The sequence below is a fragment of the Engraulis encrasicolus genome, chromosome 7, assembly GCF_034702125.1.
Source record: "Engraulis encrasicolus isolate BLACKSEA-1 chromosome 7, IST_EnEncr_1.0, whole genome shotgun sequence".
NCBI lineage: Eukaryota > Metazoa > Chordata > Actinopteri > Clupeiformes > Engraulidae > Engraulis > Engraulis encrasicolus.
The window spans coordinates 14135777-14142201 of NC_085863.1; positions in this window are offsets into that span (position 1 = coordinate 14135777).

A 6425-nucleotide genomic window follows, 5' to 3' on the forward strand; every position below is an offset into this window, starting at 1 on the left:
TCAATGGGTGGTTTGCTCAAGTGTAGCCTACCTCAGTCATGGAGTGCGAATGGGAGTGGAAAGGTGGGATTTAAACCAGCAACCCTATGATCCGAATCCCATTTCCTTAGCTGTTAGGTGACGACTGCCTTTAAAAAAAAAAAAAACTGAGTTCACAGGGTTTAGAGTTCAACAGGGTTCACCCCTCCCAGCAGCAATCGTTTCTCAACTCGGGCGTCCCAGACCCTCTGGACAAATGACACTAATACGAGACTGGGACAACATTTTAGGCCGGGTATTTTAAGCCATGACCAAACCACCAGGCATTGAGCCTGTGACAAATGTTGTCATCTAATATGACCTATTTTGTCCGCAATAGACCAAAATGCTTAATTCATATCTGACTCTTGGAGAGGCCTGTTGTAGTGGCATGAGGACTAATACCATTGAGAGGAGGTCCAGGCCAAAAATCATCAACAACAACCCACCAGGCAAATGCCCTGTATGCAGGGTGCGATTTGTGGGGGGGGGATTGTCCCCCCTTCTGGTCTTGATATCGCCACTTTTTCTACATGATTTTATCACAGTTCATTGTAATTCCATTGATATTGCTTAACATCTGAAACATAACCCCTCTTCTGGTTTTCTGACAAATCGCACCTTGCCTGTATGCCATATGACCACTCCTGTATGCCATATGACCAATCAGTCCTGATACAGAAAGTGAATGCTGACAGCCACCTGGAAACTCCAACTCCAATTGTCCTGGTGACACAGCACTCCACAGCACACATGTGCACACACCGAGACAGCATTTACACCTCACCTGTGCAAGGGGAGCAGCAGCCGGACGGGACGGTACCATGCTCAGGGTACCTCAGGAGGAGGATGGGGGAGAGCACTGGTCAATTACTCCCCCCACCAACCTGGTTGCCTGGTTAACACCAGACCTAATCACAAGTGAGATCGAAACAATTGTGTAGAACTAAAGGCAGTATGGGAGTTCCCAGGCTACCAACCTGGCAGGTCGAGAGTCAAACTGGCAACCTTTTGGCTACAAGTCGGACACACAGTTTACCCATGACTGCCCTATGAGGGTATGGTAATACCAAGTGGTGGATGATAAGGTACCAGCTGCTAAAGAATAAAGAAGCTATTAACCCCTTAACACAAAGCCTGTGTTATAACCTTACTGTCACCAAAATTGTAATGGCTATGTTTTAATCTGTTACTTAAGGCTCTCTGTGCTGTCATAGCAATGTTGTTATGATACACTTACTAGACAATGTTCATCTATAAAGGACTGTGCACCTTGTAGGGAAGCTCAAATCTCAGTATACTTTGTATAATGACAATAAAGGCTTTCTATTCTATTCTATTCTATTCTATGATGTAGTTGAGTATTTTCAGCAAATATTGAATAAGCCCGCCGGCGATCCCATCTGCATTAGGATACACTCATTCGGTCTGGTATTGCTGGTGAGGGACATTGACGGCCCAAGGAAGGTGTCACACAGAGATCCAGTGTCCAGTTTGGCTACGGGGAGCAATTAAAGAGGATGTGGTTTTCACATCACGCTGCGGTGTAGCTATGATCAGGGAAGATGCGCTTTTGTTATGAAAGAGAAGAACAGCGATGGCTTTGTGGATACCATGTAACATAGTGGTGACATCATGTCACTGATAGGGAAAGCCATTTAGTAATACAGTAGGGCTGTGCAATATATCAAATGTATATCGATTTTTCTCATAATTGAGCAGCCCTGCCATTTAGTAATACAGACTGTGTGCATATCAAAGGAACAAAACATCAGAGAAAAACGAGACTGATTTACCAATGACTCTACTCTCTATATAGCCTACTGGTACACCTCTGCTACTGGTTGTGTCGAGGGTGTGCACCGTTGATTATTATGTGTGCTGAGGAAGGTGCTAATGCAAGGATTGCAAAAGGCCCTGTTTTGACAAGCATGAGGCTGCATTGTGTGTGTGTGTGTGTGTGTGTGTGTGTGTGTGTGTGTGTGTGTGTGTGTGTGTGTGTGTGTGTGTGTGTGTGTGTGTGTGTGTGTGTGTGTGTGTGTGTGTGTGTGTGTGTGTGTGTGTGTGTGTGTGTGTGTGTCTGTCTGTGTGTGTCTGTCTGTGTGTGTGTGTGTGTGTGTGTGTGTGTGTGTCTACCTGCCTGCGTGCATGCATGCGTGATTGAGTGTGCACATATTCAGAAATACCCATAGACTGTCTTTTTGGCTGTTTTCTGTAGTGAAGACTTACTGTGGAAATAAGTTATACCTTAATGAAAATGTATTGTCGTATTGGCACAAAAAGAGGGCACACAAGTGAGAAGTGGAGACAAAGAGCAAAGAGCCGAAAAAGTGAATACCTGTGTGAAAGATGAGAAGCCCCTCTCTCTCTCTCTCTCTCTCTCTCTCTCTCTCTCTCTCTCTCTCTCTCTCTCTCTCTCTCCCGTATGCAACAGGGATGTGTCCTGCTTGAGTTTTCATTTTAGCCCGGGGTGCCTCTAGCTAGAATGAAATCCCACAGAGTGAAACTGCACATGAAAGTAGTGTGTGGTTGGCTTCTATAAGGGGGGGGTGCCTATTCAAACCAAATAATTAATAAAGCAAACCCCTAAAGCATGATACTCTTTGAGGAACGACAAAAAAAGAAGAAGAAAAAGTTCAGCCTTAAGCGCAGAACACCATGTTGATAACATGATCCGCGGGATAACACTCGGTCTCTCGGCCTCTCTTCTGTGTGTTACGGCTGCCCTTTGTGGCATCTGATATGGCTCTCATTCTCTCGGCTCTCAAAGTCTCATTTGTATTTAGCAGAGCAGCGGGTTCAAGGAGAATTCATTTATCTCCCATACTGATGCCTCTGAGAGGGGAGGGGGACTAAAGAAGCACAGACAGACACTTCTTATTTTGAGAGGAGGGGTGGACGGGGGCATTCTTTCTTTCTTGGTCTCCCGCTCTTTTTTGCTCCCTCTCTCTTCCTCTCTCTCCCTCTCTCTCTCTCCCTCCCTCTCTGCCTCTCTCTCTCTCTCTCTCTCTCTCTCTTTCTTTCTTTCTTTCTCTCTCTCTCTCTCTCTCTCTCTCTCTCTCTCTCTCTCTCTCTCTCTCTCTCTTCTCTTTCTTTCTTTCTTTCTTTCTTTCTTTCTTTCTTTCTTTCTTTCTCTCTCTCTCTCTCTCTCTCTCTCTCTCTCTCTCTCTCTCTCTCTCTCTCTCTCTCTCTCTCTCTCTCTCTCTCTCTCTCTCTCTCTCTCTCTCTCTCTCCCTCCCTCTCTCTCTGTCTCTCTACAATCCTCACATTGACTCTCGGCAGGCTTTATTTACATAGTGCAAGTGATATGTTGAGTATGCCCTCCTGTGTTGGACTCTCGAGCGGAGCGGAGCACGGAGCGGAGCGGACTGGTCGAGTCTTCCTGAGCCGGTCCAAGCCAGAGAGAGACATGTGTTTCTCTTTAGCCACATGTTGACTAACACTCTAGCTAGCCTTCCACTCCATCCTGGCCCGCCGACAAGGGGGGGGGAAATGGTTATGTTGTTCTGGGCCCAGGGAGACAGGGGGCCCAGAATTGGGTCCCCATTACAACATTGTATGCATTGGGTAGGGGGGGCCCTTTCAGATTACTTTGTCCCGGACCCAGCAAAAGCTGTCAGCGGCCCTGACTCTCCATGAGTAATGTTTTAACAACCTCAGTGTGTCACAAGTTTCCCTCTTCAGCCCAGTTGTCCTCTAAACACGCTGCGAAGTCCCAGCTGTTCCTTTGTTAAAAGTGTTTAATACAAAGGGATCTTTTTTTTCTTCTTCAAGAACACAGAGATGATTAAGAACAACAATTTCCAACTGTGCATCAACTCACAAGCTGGTCTGAACATCCTGCAAATCATTAATACAAGAGTTGAAGATAGAGTGAGTTTGCAAACCTGTACATAATATATTGGGGTGGGGGCATTATTACCAAGGCATAATTATCATTCACATGTTTAAGAACATCCTGATCACCGTCCATTCGTTATGACCAAAGCGCTGTATTAAATGGATGCACGTGTAATTGATAGTACAGTATGCAGGATGTTTCTCACAATTTCTACAAAGGGAATAGGTGTCTTGCATGTTACTTTAGAACCAAACCTGGCCCAATTAATAAAGGGAAACTATTATAGGGGCCTACACATATTCAAAATGTCAAAGTCCCTCAAAGAACTGTCATTTACACTGTGGGTGAACTAATGGTTTCTGAATAACCTAAAAGTTCTGGGAAGAACCTCAACCTTCCTTAGAGAACCGTCAGGGGTTCTCCCACACTGGCAAGCTGAAGGGATCTCAAAGGTTCTTGGGTTCTCAGAGGAACTTTTAAGAATGCCTCTGGATTCTTCTGATAACTAATTTCTTATCTATGGTAGGTTCCTTTCAGAGAGCTTTAGGATCCTCAGAAAACTTTTAGGTGTTCCCCTACTGTGGTAAATTGAAGGTTCTTTGTAGAACTTTAGTTGTAGATTTAGTATAGTGTGTGCAGGGCCGCTGACAGCTTCCCCTGGGCCCAGGACAAAGTCATCCAAATGGGCCCCCTACCCAATACATACAATGTAATGGGAACCCAATTCTGGGCCCCCTATCTCCCTGGGCCTGGGACAACATACCCCTTTGTCCCTCCCTGTCAGCGGGCCTGTGTGTGTGTATAGTGTAGATTTAGTAGTAGATTTTTACAGTGTACTGTATGAACAAAGAACACACGCAACGAGGCAAGCACACCTACAACTGCTTCAAATGTTCTTCTTCAACATTTTCAAAGCCCACGGCCTCAGCATGAATATCCTGGTGCAAATTAGCGTCTCTTACCCCAGCACTGGGGGAATTTTTACAAGCCAATGAAAGTTGTAGTTTCTTTTTTACAGTCCATTTGTAGTTTACAGTTCTCTTTAATAGATCTGCTTTGAGCACCAACATGTGTTACTGTGATACTTTTGAGAAGAAGTGAAAGGGTATGGGGGTTCTGGGAGTTGTGGGGGTGGGGGGTGATCTCAAATGGGGCGTCTGAAATCAGGAGTTGGACAGAATTTTACTTTTCCTATTTGCTAGTAGGTTATGTCAAGTCAAGTCAAGTGTACTTTATTGTCAAAATCTATGAAACAGGGTTAGCACAGAAGTTTGAAATTGTGTTTGACCAATGTGCCGTTAAACTAAAACATAATAAGACACACACACACACATCGACATATCAGAAAGAATTATTTAATGTATTCTGTCTTACTGTAGTCTCTGTAGCATGGCACTACTGACAGTCAATGATGGGGAATGAGAAATAAGTACTCTGGTCGACAATTGCGTTCTCATCCTTATCTCCAATGGCTGAGAGAAGGAGGGTTTTTCCACGCGTATGTGTGATACATACGCAGATAAAAAAACGACCTCTCCAAATTTAGTCTCCCACTCATCTCCTTGGTATGCAGATAGATGAAACATGGCGTTATCAAACTGTTGAACTCTAAACGCTAAATCCCTCGCAAGTCATCTTATGACAAGAGAGCAAATTTGGCTCAAACAGGCAAACAAGACAAGAGGCCTCAGAACTCTTGCCTCATTCGCTTCGAGCACAACAGCCAACAGCTCTCTCTCTCTGTATTCACAAACCCCCTGGCCTTGACGAGGGCAAGAGAGGCAGAGAGCAGACATAAATAACCGGGACTGTGAGACTCCCCTAACCTCTGCGTTCTCATGTGGAGAAAATGGCTGTTGCCTGCCGAGAATCGGCCACTCGGCCTCCGAGTCCTTGGGGACCAAAACATTGCGAGGCCGCATGGAGAACACTGTGTCAAGGGAGCACTCGTGCTTTTGTCAAGGGGGAGACACTCAAACTATCAGGGCCGCTGCTAAGGTTTTGGAGCCCCTAAGCATACCTGGTCAGGAGGCCCCCCCATCATAATTAAATACACATAATGATAATCTACTGACTAATACATATTTTTTTGTAATGTAATTCAATATTTTTTCATGACAGTATTTTAAATCAATCTCAATTTAAGAGGTCCCACTTTATTGGGGGCAAAGTGGTTGGTGCCCCAAGCACTGGTTGGTGCCCTTAGCGCTCTGCGTACTCTGCTTATGTCTAGCGGCGACCCTGATAGCTACATAGCTGCTGCTGCACTCTTTCTTCTGCCAATGCTCCCTCTCTCTCAGAAGAGACAGCGCTGTCTCCAGCGGAGACAAAGGAGAAATAAATCATCATACTGCTGAAGATGATGAGGCAACAGAGCAGAGTGCTTCCCACGTTGCCAAGAGTGCAGCAACTTTTCTTGGACTCTGCACACTCATGGCCTGCTGATCGTCACTCTCAGAACAAACTATATTGCCTGTTCTGCATCGTGACAGACTACCCTAGTTAAACAAAGTGTAAATCAGAGAACAAAATAGTTGAGAAAGCAAAAACCCTGCCAGATACAGTA